The sequence below is a fragment of the Eptesicus fuscus genome, chromosome 10 (assembly GCF_027574615.1).
Source record: "Eptesicus fuscus isolate TK198812 chromosome 10, DD_ASM_mEF_20220401, whole genome shotgun sequence".
NCBI lineage: Eukaryota > Metazoa > Chordata > Mammalia > Chiroptera > Vespertilionidae > Eptesicus > Eptesicus fuscus.
The window spans coordinates 46,303,820-46,321,739 of NC_072482.1; the positions used below are offsets into that span (position 1 = coordinate 46,303,820).

At 41.2% G+C, this 17,920-nt stretch overlaps 1 protein-coding gene across 1 annotated transcript in view; it reads right to left on the reverse strand.

Annotated features, from left to right (window-relative positions):
• Positions 1-17,920, reverse strand: part of BACH2 (BTB domain and CNC homolog 2) — a 335,928-nt gene that overhangs the window by 53,200 nt on the left and 264,808 nt on the right. The gene's annotated exons all lie outside the window — the stretch shown is intronic.

Below are 17,920 nucleotides of genomic sequence, written 5' to 3' on the forward strand. Positions count from 1 at the left end.
GGCTCCGGGTTTGCGGGGGCCTCAGGGGGCCCTGGCAGCAGCTTCCAGCCTCTGTGGTGCAGGCCATTGCCTCTCCGTCTGGCCCTGAACGTCAGATGCAGTGAGGTGGCAGCAGCTCAGTGAGGGTGGGATGCTGAAATTCACACATCAAGGATGCACCAATGTCCAGCACCCTTTAATCGTGTCCTTGAGAATGACACAGGGCCACGTCTGGGCTGGCAGAGGTGACCCCCGAATTAGCCTCCGCAGGGACTCAGCGGACAGCACCTCTACAGCTCAGCCAGAGGCTTAGTTTTCCTGCAAAAAGGGGAGAAGAACCCGACTCCCCAAAAGAAGGGGATTTTATGTAACTCTCCTGCCATCTTTCTAGCCTCTACAGTGTAGGTGAGCGCTTAGAAAACTGGTGTTACAGCACTTCAGCGAGAAGCCAGGCAATCGAAAGCCCCTTCTAACAGCTGTTAATGGCTGTCAGTGAGCAAGCAGACACCAGGGCTGGAAGGAAGGGAGCCAGAAATAACTCCACAGCAGCATTTTCCAGGATTCAGTCATTTCTGATGCCGAAAAGGAACTTGAGGAACTAAAGTACAGCTCTATGAAACAGCGAAGGGGCTGCAGCGTCGCGGGCCACTGGGCTCTGCTCACACGCCCAGCCCTGTTACAGCAGGACTTACACGGCCTGTCTCAGAAACCTGGTGTCCACAGGAAAACGGAAAGACAAGGTAAGGGAGATTGGTGCTGGTGGTGAACTGAACTCGGACCCTTGCACGCAGGGGGATGGGCTGTGAGTGCCTGGGCTGGAACATTGCAGGAGCTTTGTGAGGACGGCTCTTTTTTTTTAATATATATATTTTATTGATTTTTTACAGAGAGGAAGAGAGAGGGATAGAGAGCTAGAAACATCAATCAGCTGCCTCCTGCATACCCTCTACCGGGGATGTGCCCGCAACCAAGGTACATGCCCCTGACCAGAATCGAACCCGGGATCTTTCAGTCCGCAGGCCGACGCTCTATCCACTGAGCCAAACCGGTTTCGGCAAGGACGGCTCTTTTTGGTGTGTGTTTTTATGTGTTTCATTCTGTGGGACTTACAAGCCCATACCGTGGCCAAGGAATCATTTTAGGTATCTTTCGCCTCAGGAGCCCCCACCCCTTGACTCATTGCCTTGCCTGGATGGGGCTGCCTCCTATCGAGTTTCTATTCAACTTGCTTTTTCTCTAATAGAAATCTGTAGCACTATGGGCTTCAGGGATCCAAAGTTTTTTGTTGTTTTTATTTTTTTAAATAACATCCCAATTTTATTAGCCATTTTTCCCAAGAACTGTAGAGACTTTTTTTTTTTTTTATTGTATAACGCCGTGGTTGGCAAACTGTGGCTCGCGAGCCACATGCGGCTCTTTGGCCCCTTGAGTGTGGCTCTTCCACCAAATACCACGGCCTGGGCGAGTCTATTTTGAAGAAGTGGTGTTAGAAGAAATTTAAGTTTAAAAAATTTGGCTCTCAAAAGAAATTTCAATCTGTACTGTTGATATTTGGCTCTGTTGACTAATGAGTTTGCCGACCTCTGGTATAACGTATACACATAATGCAACATTTTTGCCCCTGATATTTTCCCTGTGACTCAATCCAGGTGTGCATGTGGCCCTTTTAAATATTCCCACTCGCTCTCTGAGAGTTTGGATGCTCTTAATGAGTAAAACTACGTCTTTAAACAGCGCTTACATCTGAATTGTACACTTGATCTTCCTGGGTTTGGCAAACAAACCATCACCCACTCAGAAACTAGACAGGAAAGTAGCAGATGATTCAAGCTTCATTAGGAACAAGTCATGCTAAAATAACTTCATTTCTGGTTTTGATGGGATTACCGCTCAGAGAATGCAGAGTAAACAGCATTCCAGGATTTTAGCAAGGCAGCTGATCTCTTAGGTCACTCTTTGAACAATATGAAAAAAATGGGGTCTGGGAGATGGTAAAATTAAGCAATCAGTTGCTGGGTGATGGATCAATGTCAACTTCAACCTGACAAACAGGGTCTGGTAATGAGACCCATACTCTGTCATGCTTTACTTCTATCTCTAACTTGGAGAAGATCTGAGTGGCAAGCTGGTAAGATATTCTAGGAGACAGAATCAAGACTCTAAATGATGACCACAAGCTGACATTATGGGGTAAATGTATAGGATGCAATTTAATAAAAATAGACATCAAATCCTGTACTTGGAGTTAAAAAGTCAACTTTGTAGGGACAGGATGGAAGAGTCCTGGTTTAACGAGATGGGTCAGTACCGTGACACAGTTGCCAGGAAATTTAACACAATCTTGGGTAACATCAAGAGATGCATAATGGCCCGGCTGGTGTGGCTCATTGGTTGAGTTGAGTGTCGACCTATGAACCAGGAGGTTGATTCCTGGTCAGGGCACATGCTCAGGTTGTAGGCTCTCTCCTTAGTAGGGGATGTTCAGGAGGCAGCTGATCAATGATTCTCCTCATCACTGATGTTTCTCACTCTCCCTCTCCCTTCCTCTCTAAAATAAAAAGAAAATAGAGGCATTCGGTAGAAATGGGGTCATATCTTCACTCTATTCTTTAGTGCTCATATCACATTGAAACTCCTGTATTTTAAGAGCCAGGCCTGACCAACAGGATCATGATGAGCACTGGATCTATGTCTCAATAGGTGTGTGGAACAAGAAATGTTAAATCCTGAGAAAAGAAGATTTAAACTCACTCAAGAGTTATCTTCAGAGAGCTAATGGGCTTTCATGAAAAGATGAGATAAAATTTGTTCTTTTCCATTCCAGAAGGCATAAATAATACCACAATGAAAATTTAAGGGAGGTGGATTTCTACTAAAAATGAGGAAGAATTTTGTAGTAATCACAACTGTATAGAATGGAAGGGGCTCTGAAGTGGTGGTGAGCTCCCCGTTGCTGGAAGTGTTCCAGCAGACACCAAAGAAGCACTGATGTCATTATTGTGAAAGGATTCCAAATTGGATGGGATATTGGACTGGATGATGTCTACCATGCCTTATTTTTAAACTTCAATCCTTGACACTCCTCACTTCCTACTACAATAAATAAGAGGAGTTATGGTTTTGAGTATTGCTTAAGAACTTTGGATAAAAATTGACAAGGAAGAAAGATGAGGTTGATAGTGTTTTCATTTACTCTGGATATCAGTGGCAAAATATATGGACTTGTGAGCTGACAAAACAAAAGAGCTTTCTAGAACTTCCCCAAGTCTCCTATAAGTCTACGAATGACACACCCTTCAAGCTACTTTAGTATGGAATGCTGACCTACTCCAACCAGTCTGCTGAGATCATGAACAATTTGTGGAGAACACTGGGAGCCTTGATAGGATGTAATGGACGGCAGTATTAAAAAATATAAGGAGTCAGTGATTTCCTAAATATGTAAGTTTTCAAAGGCCATCCTACCTATTCAACACAAATTCAACTGTACAGTTGCAGAACCTTGAAATTAAACAAATGCAGACTCGGCAGTCTGAGCTTCAAGACATTTATACAGGCATTATTTCCGGGCATGATTTTCCCTTGCTGAACAAGTAAGCCCTTTCTATTTAGACCTGTCAGGGGAGCTAGTGCAGTCAGTCACCTGGATCCTGGGTTTTGTTTCAATGGATAGCAGCATGCCCCATCTTGTATTTTCCTGGACTTGACATAATAGCAGCCATTTAAGAATATCATAAAAGTTGTACACACCTTCCCATTCTTCACACCCTAAAATGGCAGGCGAAAATAGCCCAAAGCCTTTCCTCCTTAATAATCTCTTGGACAGATTTTAGAACTGAACCAGGTAATCTCAAAATCTTTACTAATGAGTGGAAAAGAAACCAGAAGATCTGAACTATAAGTAGAAGAGATGGAGGATACAAGGGAATGAACAAGTGAGACGAGGGTGAAGGACATACTCTAAAACATGGCAACAAGTACAGTGGTTTACCCATGGTTGACAGTCAATAAATACTAATTTATCAAGAATGGTAAGCACTTAGGAGAGAACATAGTTCTGAACCAACGATCTGAGACAAAGGCAAAAGAGATGCTCATGCAGTGATGAGAGCACCTAGGCTCCTGGAGGCCATTCTGTTTCCTGTGCTGATGGTTGGGACCCGACTCTGGGTTGGAATTTTTTTTGGCTCATTCTCCCAGGTCTATGACCTTGTTATGTAATTAGTAATTCTAACTCAAACCTTAGATACAAAGTTGAGGTGAACAATTGAACCAAGGCCTCATGCTGTGAGGTTGGCGTTGGAAGGACCTTCTCTTGACACTGATCCCTGATTACAGATGGCCACGCTGGTGCAGAAGCTGCCCTCCAGTTCTGGAAGACGGAGCAGGAAAGAAAGCCTTGGATAGTAAGATAATCGTGCTCTTTCAGAAATCTCCTTTAACTCAAAGCACGTTACAATTACACATATTTCATACATTTTTGTTTCCAAAAAGTACTGAAATGAATCCTAAGGTCCAAAAATAACCTTCTAGTAGAGATTGAGGGAACAATGGAAGCCAGACTCCATAGGACCTGGGGAATCACACAATTCAACAACTGCTTAGAAAAGGGGGCCAAGTGTCTAACGCACAAAAGAGGACAAATTTCAGGAATGTTTGGACCAAAATACAATTGTGTTTTCAGTAACAGTAGGAGCTGGAATAGAAACTTGCCTTCAAGTAGAGCTGAATTAGACTGCTGCTCTGATATTAAACCTAGCAGAGGACTGGCCAGTGGAGGTGCTGGGTAACTCAAGGGTGATGTTGAAGCCTTTTTATTGTGATGTAATGATAATGATAACCACTCATGGAAGACCCATACCTGTCTACAAAAGGCTGGAGTGCATGCGTGCGCACACACACACATCTCCAGCAAAATCATGGGGAGATGGGTAAGAGAAATATCTACATTTATAACATAAAAAACCTTACCCCATGGACTCTATTTCTTTGCTATATCCTACGGCATCCCACACTTTAGTACTTCTGTAACTTTAATGGAGCAATGCTGTTAAAGTGGCTTTTTAAAAAAACTGTGGTAAAAAAATGTAACACAAATTTACCATCTCAACCATTTTTAAGTGTACAGTTCAGTAGTGAAGTATATTCAGATAATTGTGAAATAAATATCCAGAAGTTCTTCACCTGTAACCATTAAACAACTCCTCTTTTCCCCTACCCCGCAGGCCCTGGTAGTCACCATTCTATTTGTTTCATGCATTTGACTACTTTAAACACCTATAAGTGCAATCACACAGTACTTGTCCTTTTGTCACTGGTTTATTATGCTAATATGACTTTTAAAACAAACCCAAGGAGGTGGGAAGAAAGAGAGAGAGAAGGGAGAGGGCAAATCCACCTCCTATTTGTTTCTGGTGTTGGCTGTAAAGGAAGTCCCCTGGAGTGGTCTCTTAGGCTAGACTGCAGTTGGCAGCATGCATTACGCTGCAGAGATGGTCCTCCTGGCCGAGTAGGTTCAAGGGCCATTGTCTCCATCAATAAGTGTCTACTGGGGAGTTCCCATTTCAAGGACTCTCCGAAGGCCACAGAACCTCAGCAATTCTTCAAGAATTGTCATGAAAAGCGCTCAGCATCTTCCCGGGGGAGGAAGAATCTGAATAAATAAGCCTCATTATTTTAAGAGGAGGCTCTGTAGGAATCTCGGAGGGAGAGCAGAAGAGGCAATGGAATGTGAATGAATAGTCTCAAAGCTGCCAGAGCCTGCTCTTGAGGAACGAACTATGCTTAGAATGTGTGTCCCTCATGGACGCAGGCGTGGAGCATAGAAGGAAGGGAAATTTGGGTTCAAAACTGAAAGGCAGTCTGTGAAATTCAGTCACATGTCAAAAGGGTCATTGGCAAAAAATGTCTGGGAACCAACGCACACTCTGCCTGAACCTTGCAGGGCCACCCCCACCAACGCTGCCTCACATGTCACTGTGAAGAGGGCCACATCTGCAGCACAAATCCCCTCTTTCCCATAGAAACTTCTACCCGGCACCCAGAACAAGGGGGGTGGGGAGGGTGGGCTGCTACAGAAGCTCCGTGTAGGAATTAGACTCTTAGAGGCAGAAGTCAGTGCACACTGGGGGTTACCCTCTTCCTCTGAGCCAACAGAGCTCAACTTAACATTAATTTAATTTAGAAATGAAAAAAATTCTGTAGAAAGAGTTATACAAGGCAATCCTAATTATCTTAGCACAAGTCTGTTCTGAAATTCTCAGTACAGTTTTTGTCTTTTCCCTCTGCTGGACTGCTGATCGGCCCCTGGTCTTGCCATCCACCCACCCGACCCCATGTCCTCTCTCAAATTGCTCTTGTAGCAGTCTTTCTTTCCCACCTCCGTTCATGGCTACTCCCATCCTTCTGGTTCTTGGGCTCAAAACCTCAGTCATCTTGGATTTGTTCCTTTCCCCCTATTCCACTTCTAATCAGTTAGTGGGAAATCCTGGCAGCTTCGCCTTCAAAATAGAGCCCAAATCCGAACCTTTGCAATTTCTTCCCTGCTTCCGCCCTTGTACAAACTACCTCTTGCTTACAGCAGGTGCTTTACCCGTATCTCTGCTTCTGCCCTCACCCCTTCCCAGCCTATTCGCAACGCAGTGCCAGAGCCATCCTTTAGAAAGAAAGAATTATGTCACTCTTTTACCCAGAGCCCTCCAAAAGATTTCCCTGTCACTGAGTAAAAGCCAAAGTCATTCAAATGCCCCATCAGGCCCTGTGTGATCCATCTCCTCCCGACACCCCAGCTCTAGCGCTGGCCTCTATGTTGCCTGCTTGGTGAGCCCTTTCTGAACTACCATATCTACCATTTCAACTCCTGACCCTCATTAACTGTTCTCCTCTGTGTTTTATTTTCTTCTGTAAACTTATCACCAATTTATGTGCGTATATACATACAGTGGGTGCTCAATGCAAATCTCTCTCCTCCCTGGGGAAGCCTTCCTTGGGCACCCTATCTGAAGCCATTTCTCCCTTGATGACTATGCATCCTATCACCGTTTTATTTTTCCTCTAGCACTTTTCACAATAAAATCATCTTCTTTTCTTATCTGCCTTTTGCATTAAATGTAGCCCAGGAGAACTCCAATATGCTCTGTCCTATCCTCACCAGCACTTAGAACAGGGCTTGGCACAGAGCAGGTGCTCAGGAAATGCTTTGTAAATGAATGGACCACCTTCATGACAATCCAATTCCATTATTTGTTTCCCTTAACTAGTTTTCTTGAAATTTTCACTCGATACAAAAGATGAAGAAAATGTACACCTATATACCTTTAGCCTGGATTCACCACCTGTTCAATTTTGCTAAATGTGTGTTCTCTCTTCTCTATACATGTGTATACACGTGAACATATTTCTTTTCAGAGCCAATCTGAAAGTGAATCATGACATTTTACCCCTAAATACTTCAGCATGTATCTCTTGAAAAAAAGAATGTTATTTTACTACCCAAGAAAAGCAATGTTGACACAATATTATAAACTTATACACAATATACATTCATATTCTCTAAACTGCTCCAATGATGTCCTTTCTAGATTTTTTTTACAATCTGGAAACCAATCCAGAATCCCTTATTTCATTTGTTCTCATTTAGTTTCCTTTACTCTAGCACATTCCCCAATCATTTTGAACTTTCATGACAGGAAAAATTCCAGCCAGCTGTCTTGAAGAATGTCCCATAGAGGGTGTTTAGCCATAGTAGCATGTTCGAAAGTTAATCTGATTTATTCTTTTATTCTGTGTGGTTAATTAACCAATTTAATATGTAATGAGTTCATGTTTCCGTTTGATTTACATTTTAAGGTTTGCCACTTTTCATCTTCTTGATTAATTTTGTTAACTATGTAAAACACCCAAAAGATTCGAAAGTGAACATAAAGTAGATGCTTTCAGAGAGTCACTGCCATTCCAAGCTCTTACACTTTGTTTCGCTTACTTTCCAGAAGTCATCATTTTCATTTTTGTTAGCAAAAGGTGGAAATTTATTGAGAAACAAGCACAGACTCCCACATGGGGGGGGAGGCCCCCATTTTCATATTTTTATCTTATCTATGATTCTTTTTACAAAATGTATATATACTTATAAATTATAGATATACATTAATACATTGTAAATATATATTCCTATTTTCCTTTGTTTCTTGTACAAAAAGAAGCATACCATATAAAGTATATGTATTCTCATGCATCCTATTTTTGTCTTCCAAAATACTGGTCACCATCCACATTAGTTCATGGCGATCTTTCTTTTTTATGTGGTTGTTTGGTTGTACACACATATATGTAGGTAATCTTGCACTTACGTTGTCTTGTATTTTAGTGGGCTGTTATGAACTAAATTGTGTCCGCCCCCAAATTCATATGTTGAAGCGCTAACACCCAATATGACTCTATTTGGAGACAGGGATACTGAGGAGGTAATTAAGCTTAAATGGTGTAATAAGGGTAAAGCCTTGATCAGCTAGAACTGGTGTTCTTAAAAGAAGAGGAAGAGACACCAGTGTTTTCTCTCTCTGTGCACATGTGAGGACATAGGAGAAGGCGGCCGCCTACAAGCCAGGAAGAGAGGCCTCGTCAGAAAACAACTTTGACAGCACCTTGATCTTGGGACTTCCAGCTTCCAGAACTGTGGAAAAATAAATTTCTGTTGTTTGAGCTCCCAGTCTGTGATATTTTGTTATGGCAGCTTGAGAAGACTAATACATGGGTATCAGAGGACTTAAATGCTATAGGTCTCCCATGAAAACAAAATAAAGATTAATTTAAGATATAATCACTTAAAAAACCATACACACACACATTTCTGGAGGCTCCTGAGGGGGGAGTAAGGAAGAACCAGCATTCCGCTGACCACAGAATAGGTAACAGTTTGCATTAAATTGGTTTAAATTCCAGTGTGAGCCTCCCAGGTGCAGATCCATTGGAGCATCATTTCTATTTTGACTCACTTTCCTGAAATCTCAATCACACACGTGTCAGTTGACTCCTCCAGGCTTTGGGAATGCTGCAGGGAAACCACCTCTTTCTGCAAGGCCCCCAGTGAGTGGGCCTCTGATACAGGGAAACATGGAGAGGAAGGAGCGGTGTGAGTTCTAGGGACACCCAGGGGTCCAGGCTTTCCAGGAGCAGGGGTGTCTTTATGGTGTCCCTTTGCTTTCTTTAAAGAACTTTAACTTTTATTTTTCAATTACAGTTTACATTCAATATTTTATATTAGTTACTGGTGATTGTGTTCTCTTTTAATGAAGTTTAGTTAAGGATGGAAGCAGCCTTTTTTTTTTTTTACTGTTATTTTTAAAAAATGTCATCATACATCTCATTAATATAAAAACATGTCCTTGTTACTGAACATTCTGACACATCCTTAAAGAAGTAGCTACTCAGAGATAGTCTGTACACAACTAGAGTCCGAAGTAATTCTAAGCTTATCGAGAGACTTCCTAAAGCATACCTTTATAAATATTTATGCATGTTTAAAAATACCCATGAGAGAACTCTCCTGCTCCTCAGTACTTTAAGAACTTATATACCAGGGTGGCAGGAAAAGAGTGACACGCCCCACATCCCCTACGTCCTTCCTAGTCGCACAAAATTTGACTAGATGGTGAGAATTTCCTTCTCTGTCTGGGGATGCATAGGGTCCGGCACTTGGAAAACAACTGAACTGTTTTTGCTGAAAATAACACCAATAATTTCCAGAGATGGAAAGGCAAAGAAGTATTTTAATAAGAAAGCACTAGAAGAAATCTATTCCCTTTATTGCTTTTTGGGTTGATTTTCATTTAACCAGTGAGACTGTGAGAACAAGTTGGTTCAGCCCAAGTTAAGAACTTTAGAATTGTAGACAGGATGATGGGGAGCCCTGAGCTGGGCAGAAGGACCAGGATGCATGGGGTAGTGCCGGTGCTTTTAGGGAGAAAACCGATGAGGCCTGTGAAATCACACATAAAGCCATAGTGTAGAGTTTTATTTTTCCGGTATTATGCTCCATACTTCATCTGGTCTTCCTTTCTTCCTTCCCTTCTATCCACTAAACTGTTCAAACAACCCTTTTATTATTAGAAAAATGTAATAATATGTGCTTTAAGAAATTGGGAAACGCACAGTCCCACAATTCATGGGTCACCATTGTTAACACTTTAGCACATGTTCTTATGGTTCCTTACACACACACACACACACACACACACACACACACACACTCATAGCTGTATTTTTTAATCAAATCAAGATCATACTGGGCATACTACTCCTCAGTTTGCCTTTTCCATAACCATCTTTCCATCTCAGGAAAATTTCATCTAAACCCACACCACATTTGAATTTCTCCAATCCCCAGCCCCTTCCCCAAAGCCCTTTATAACTGGTTTGTTCAAACCAGTAACCACCCCAGGACCATACACTGCATCTGGTTTTTAAATCCCTTAAATCTTGTTTAATTTAGCATAGTCCCATTTATATGACCCTGACTTATTAAAGAAATCAGGCCATTTGTTCTGAATAACATCCCACCCTGTGGATTGGTCCTGGTGCTTCCTCAATGGTGTTGTTAAGTTTGTTTCTCTAATCCTTGATTTTCCCTCTCACTGGAAGTTATATCAAAAGGTTTTATAACGTCAAGTTATACTATACTGAATACATCATTGGGGATTTTGTGCATTTTATGAGTATTTGCATCAGAAGGTAGCTAATACCTAGTTGACCCACCTGGGTTAGTGTGAAGGCAGTGTGTGTGGGGTGTTACTTTGTGTCTCTGTGTGTTGCTTTGCTACTTCACTGATACCCATCATACAAACATCATAATGATTTCAACTCTAAGTGATCATCTTTGTCTAAATTTATTCCTGACATTTCAAAATATGTGGCAATGGATTACAAATAACCTGAGGCAAAGGCTTTGTCTTCTAGAAATTTAGCCTCTCCTTGCAGGTTCTTGTATCCACCTGTGCTAAGTAAGGGTTGGTGCTCACAATATCACTTGGGAGGCATACTCCTTAAAAGGTAATTTAAGAGAGCTCCGTGTATTCTCAGTCTGATAGACTGTGGGAGATTAGGTATTTCCCAAATAAATGAAGACACTTAAAACCAGCAATCCAGAGTACACTGTTCCTCACAGAAGAACCAGCAATGGCAGTGTAAGTGTTGGAGCTCGATCTCAGCCCTGCCCTCTTTTCTCTTCTCTTTCCTTAGTGGTGTCGGCCATCGCCAATGTGCTGGTGTGCCTCACGTGTGTTTCTTCAGTTCTGCACTCTCAGTGGACATAGAAAGCACTATAGATACAGATCAAGGCCGGATGGCATATTTCCCCACATGTGTGTTCTCATACCCAATTTTCAGGATCTCTGAAAGGCACCATCATTCTCACAGGTCATCACCTAAGCACAGACCTTCTTCTGGCTCATGCTAGACTCAGGGTGTGTCTCCTGGCTGTGTCCTCTGTCTGGAGTGGTTTGTTGTTCCATCTGTCAAGCATTCCATTGCTAACCAAATATTCCTTAAATTGTCTCTCAGCACGTCACTTCACACTGTTTCAGTGGATTCCTACTGTTTACTTGATCAAGAATGAATTCTTCTGTCTAAATTTCATTCTTTCACAGGAAGGACCCAAGTAATCTGACCATATTTTGAACTATTTCCCCAAATTACCATTTGTGCTAATCAAAGCGGGCTCCTCAATGCCCTTTGAGAGCTTCATTTGGGGCCTCTGTCACACCAGTGTCCTCCCCTGCAGGATCTCTCCCCACTTGTTCCCTAAGAGAGTCTTATCAGTTAACATGTAGGTGGCCTAAGCTTTGTGCAGGAGATGCAAAGGAAATCCTGTTCACGCCTCCATCTGAACCTTTGTAGCACAAACAACAGCCAACACGTCTTGGCATTTACAACACGTGTTCTTGAATTGTTCACCTTCGATTTCTATAAGTTTGTCTTGATTCTTCAACTATATTGGAAGCTCTCGGAAAGAAATGGTCTTGCTTTATATTTCTAATTAATAACCCAAAGAAGTCACCTCTGGCCCTAGCCAGTTTGGCTCAGTGGATAGAGCATTGGCCTATGGACCAAAGGGGTCCTAGGTTCAATTCTAGTCAAGGGCATGTACCTTGGTTGCAGGCTCCTCCCCGGCCTGGGCTCATGCAGGAGGCAACCAATCGATGTATTTCTCTTACACCAATGTTTCTCTCTGTCTTTCCCTCTCTCTTCCACTCTCCCTAAAAATCAATGGAAAAATGTCCTTGGGTGAAAAAAAAAAGTCACCTCTGAAGGGGCCATGTGCTACATTCCTCTGGCTCTATGAAGTGCTGTACTGAAGCCATCTTGGCCTTTTGATTTTTTTTTTTTGTTTGACCTTTTGAGTTTTAAGCACATGCACACAACATAACTCCTCTGAAGGTAATTCTATATTTTTTGTACCTTACTCCAGTGTCTAGTATCATACACTATTATAAAATTTTCCTCTAATATAGCTGAAATCCCTCACATGCAGCTGGGACACTATTTCTGCAGTTACTGAATGAGAACACCTGGTCAACATCCACTATAAAGCCTCAAGCAGGAGGCACGGAGAAACTTTGTTCAACAGAACTTTGAAAGGTCATCACATTTCTCTACATGAACATCTCGTAAATCTGATGGATTTAACTCACCCCCTACCCCAAGAGCCCCAGATCTACAAAAGCTGTGCTTCAAATATCTTCTCTTAGAATCCTGCTCATTTCCCTGAACCATGAAAATTTTATCCCGAATCTTGGTGTCCCACATTTTTAATCTCTCCATTTTCCTATCTGTAAAGCATCATTCAATGCCTGAGCTTCCACAGCCCTATTTGGCAGAAATAATATTCACACATGGTCCAAGGTGTCCACTGGGGAGGAAGAAAATATCTCTCTTGGTGCTAGAGTGCCCATCTTTACATGGCAAGACCCTCGAGATCCTCTTTATTAGCAGACATTTTCCTGGACTTTTAGTCACTTTCTTGTTTTCCCCACCCTTCTCTTTTTGTAATGAATAAAACAAGAAAATAGCTAAGTTGTAAGGTTGCAGAACGTCTCTTTAGACAGATCTTTGAAGTGACCTGAACACATAATTCCACTCCAAACCACATCACTCAACACGGCTCGGCACACGTGTAGCCACTGCTCTCCCAGCGCTGCTCCACTCACTGCTGGTTGCTGGTGCCGCCTCCACAAAGATCATCTATATAAGACTTTTAGAAAAATAATCCATCATTTGGTTCTGCATATAAAGAATTTAAAAAATAAAGGAATCACCTTAGCTGGTTTGGCTCAGTGGATAGAGCGTCAACCTGTGGACTGAAGGGTACCGGGCTTGATTCCCGGTCAGGGCACATGCCCGGGTTGCAGGCTCGATCCCGTGTGGGGTGTGCAGGAGGCAGCCAATCAATGATTCTCTCTCATCATTGATGTTTCTATCTCTCTCTTCCTCTCCCTTCCTCTCTGAAATCAATAAAAATATATTAAAAAATAAAGAAATCAATAGAATAGAAATGAAGACAGATACAAGGAATCAGAAAAAAAGTGAGTAGCAATGACATTGAATACTATCCTTTATAAAGCAGAAGATAAAATGAAAGAGTTGTTAAGTCAACAAGCTGGAGGCCTGTAAATGTGGCCTTCTGTATCCTTCCTTTGATTTTCTTCTAAACGCAGGAATCTTTTGTTGGCTAAATCCCAGCGTTTTTTTCCCCCTCACCCTCGGGCCAACTTTTGGCTTGCTTGGAAACAGCTGCCAGTATTTCTCTTTGCTGCCAGTCAGTCAAAAAATGTGCTCACGTTGGAGGCCTGGCTCCATCCCACCCAGGGTGCCGAATGCATTAACTTTTTCACACACGGCCTCTTTGCCAGGCTGCACACAGAAGTCCATCTCAACAGCAAAGCTCACTGAATCACCGGTTAGTCTGGAGGTGGTGTCAATGTCAGTTACAAAGACTGTTAATGTATTTTAGAGTCTACGGCAAAGTGATAAATTTAATGATATGCATCTAGTTAAAAGAAAAAAGGAACACTTCTGAAATATTAGGAAACCAAAAGTGCCATTATTTAATTGCTCCACTCCTGAAAGTAAAAACAACCCTTTATCCAGTTTGTGCTTTGGTTAAGAACCAAAACAAACAAAATATAAACACAGAGTTGTTAACTGATTAGTGCCAACGGTTTAATTTTACTTTCTTTGTGCTTCTAAGAACAGCCTTTTCTACTGACAAGTATGTACCACTCCAATGTCTGGGTATAATCCATTTTATTAAGAAATTCCTGAATCAATTTCCTGGTTTACAGCTTGTCCAACCAAGATTCCAGGTGTTCTCACCCTAAGAACGGTCTCTTTCAAAAGCTGCCTGCTTGTAGACCTGCACATCCACAAGAAATGTCATGGACACCCCCAACAATAGAGCTGAAACCTGAAGCAGTTTGGTGACATTCCAAGTTTTTAATGGAATGTAAATCCATTAAGATTATTAGGTAACTTTACTGATATCCTCAAATTTGTGCCAAGTGTTAAAGCTGCCAAAGAAAAGACAGAATAAAAACCGGCTCTTGGATTCCAGCTCTGAGTATTTTGGTGTGGAAACTGTATTTTCTTGTAACTCATTTAAAAAACACACCGTGCTTTCACTGTTTAATTGCAATCTCAGTTTTCAGGAAGCAAAGAGAAATGAGATACATAATCGATGTTTCTCTTCCGTTCGGCTTTCAGCCTAAATGGTCCTGCACTTTTATTGGCAAAGTAGGGCAGGTAATAACAGTGAACAAGAAAGCTATTCTAAGAAGTACTGGCTCAAGTGAAGTACCACTACATCACAAGTGACTCAACCATCTACTCAAGAGTGATTACTCTGCAACGATGAAGCCATACTAATTGGACAATGGCTTGCTGCCAGCTCATGTTGGCATGACCTACAATACCCTTGGCTGACAGCCATTCCGTCTCTCTATCACACCTTTTTTTTTTTTTTGTAATCTGGATGGGAAGTGGAAATAATTTTAAAAAACCCTCCCAAGTGCTATTTAACTTCTTATCATGAATTGAAAGTTTAATTAAGTATCCTGTTAAAGGCCTAGGTTCTATGATTAAATATGACAAAATAATAGTTATGATTACTGATCAAGTGAAGAACTTCACAGCTCTGAACTTTGTCTTTAAGGTTATTATTAATTTTAATTGAAATCGTTAGGAGACTCCATAATAGGGGAAAGGAAAAATGTAAGGGACATTTAATTCAAATGCAGAGAAGAGGTTTAGAATGAATAGATATACTGGTAACTAAAGTTTAATGCAACAAATTGACTGTCAGAGGCTTTGTTACAGATCCACTTAAAATGTTGATTACTGTGGTCATCTTTTATTACACAGGGATAAACAGCTATAGTGAAAGAATCCTTAAACATGGCTTTGAAATCAGGTCACTTAAAAATAATTTTTAGACATGTCTTAGTTTTTGTCTATTCAACTCCTTCTACTTTGCCCAAATAGGAACATTTCTACATAAGTTTCTTGAAATAGGATTTATTGGCCTCAGGATTTAAACACTGTAAGAGGTTTGGAAACAGCTTATGCATTTCAGTTTTAAAATTAGCTATTGCTGTGACTATTTTCACAGCAGATTTCCCTCCCTCTGTATCAGCACCGCCGAGCAGCCTTCGGAGATGGAATCGCAACAGTGTTAGCTCCTCTCTTCACGGCTCTGCTTTATTGCGCCCCCGTGTGAGACTGGGGCCCGGATTTCAGGGCTGGAAGTCACCTTTGCGTTACTATAAATAACTTCTGCCTTTAGGCATTTCAGAATTATCAGCACGATTCTAGGACTTGAAAATTTCTTACTTGCCAGCAAGTAGTTACCTGGAATATTTTGACTTATTATTTATTTGCTTTTTTTTTTTTTCATCTGCTGCCAGGTCTCACTAATGCAACTTGGAAAATTGCACCATAGCTTCTAATGAGCATTCTGAAGTAAGAGTCATTTCATCAGACAAGACTGTGCTTTCCTTTTATGGGAATAATAACAACTACTGTTTATATAGCACCATCCTTTCAAGAAGTTCAACATATCCCATTTCATTAATCCGAACAGCAGCCCTGCACGCCAAGCTGGTAACTGGTATTGTTACTCCCTGCACACTCCTACTGAAATTAAGGTCATTAAATGTAAAATACTGTGTCCAAAACCCTAAAACCTTCTGAAATGGTTAGAGAGCAATGATCTGCATTTTCTACAATCTGCCTAGGTTCTAGGTCATCCAATAGTGGTTCTACAGTTCTTTCACTGTCATCTCCTGTGAACGCTTATAAGACCATTTCTGGAAAGTCAGGGAATATTCACAAAGATAAGAGACATGAGTTCTCTGCTCTTCTGAAGTTGTGTGGTTCTCTTCTTTCCTGACCAGTCTCCATGGTCTTTCCCTCCTTCTCAACCCAACATCTCTCCTCTCTTTTTGTCCAGAAGAATTTCTTTTCTCCCTCCAGCAGGGATCTAGAAAAGTTCCCAGGTTCACAAATTTATATATAACACGGGATAGGACTTCAGAGTACATTCAGCCAGAGTCCATCATTTTCAGATAGAGGTGTACCTTGATAAATTGAGTTTCCCCCTTTGGTCAATAGATCCTGTCCCCTCAAGGGCATTCATTTGGTAAATGACTTTCTGTCTCCTGTATCAGCAAGTTTTCTCTCTCTTTTGGAACTTTCCCATCAACCCAAGTATTAGTCAGCATGGGCTAGGCTCTGCTGTGGTGACATATAAACACCAAATCTTAATGGCTTAACATAAAATTTATTTCTCATTCATGTCAGATCTGATTTGAGTCAGATGGCTCTCCTCCAAAAGTGACTTGGGGATCTGGGCTGCCTGAGTTTGGCACATCAACCACTTTCTCTTCACCTCTTAGCACAAAATACACTTACTAATTATAAATTAGTAACTCTACCTTAGAGGTTTTTTTGATACCAGTTAAATGAACAGAAAAGAACATGAATAACTCATACCTACTTTTAACTGCCTCATACCAGAATTGACACATGACTTCTATTCACATTTCATTAGCTAGTTCTAGTCACATCACACACCTGACTACAAATTTGCTCTTCCTGTGAGTTCAGGAGTGAGGAAGATTGGATATGGGTGAATACTGATAATCTTTACCACAGAGTGCAAACATGCTGAAATTTCTTTCTACTTAAAACAAAACAAAAAACAAACAAACAAAAACAAACAAAGGAAACCTCTTTTGACACCATTTTCCTCCAGTTATTGAACTACTCTGTTCCCTTTAACTTAAAAGATGACATATATATATATATATATATATATATATATATATATGAAAAAATTCTCAACGTCACTGATCATCAGAGAGATGCAAATTAAAACCACAATGAGATATCACCTCACACCTGTCAGAATGAATCAATAAATAACAATCATCAAATGCTGGTGAGGATGTGGAGAAAAGGGGACCCTGGTGCACTGTTGGAGGGAATGCAGACTGGTGCAGCCATTCTGGAAAACAGTATGGAGTTTCCTCAAAAAATTAAAAATGGAACTGCCTTTTGACCCAGCGATCCCACTTCTGAGAATATATCCCAAGAATCCCAAAACATCAATCAGAAGGACTATATGCATCCCCATGTTCATAGCAGTATTATTTACAATAGCCAAGATCTGGAAACAGCCCAAGTGCCCATCAGTAGTTGAGTGAGTAAAAAAGCTTTGGTACATTTACACAATGGACTACTATGCAGCTGTAAAAAAGAAGGATCTCTTACCCTTAACAATAGCATGGATGGACCTAGAGATTACTATGCTAAGTGAAATAAGCCAGTCAGAGAAATACCATTATAATCTCACTTATATGTGGTATCTAATGAACAAAATAAACTGACAAAC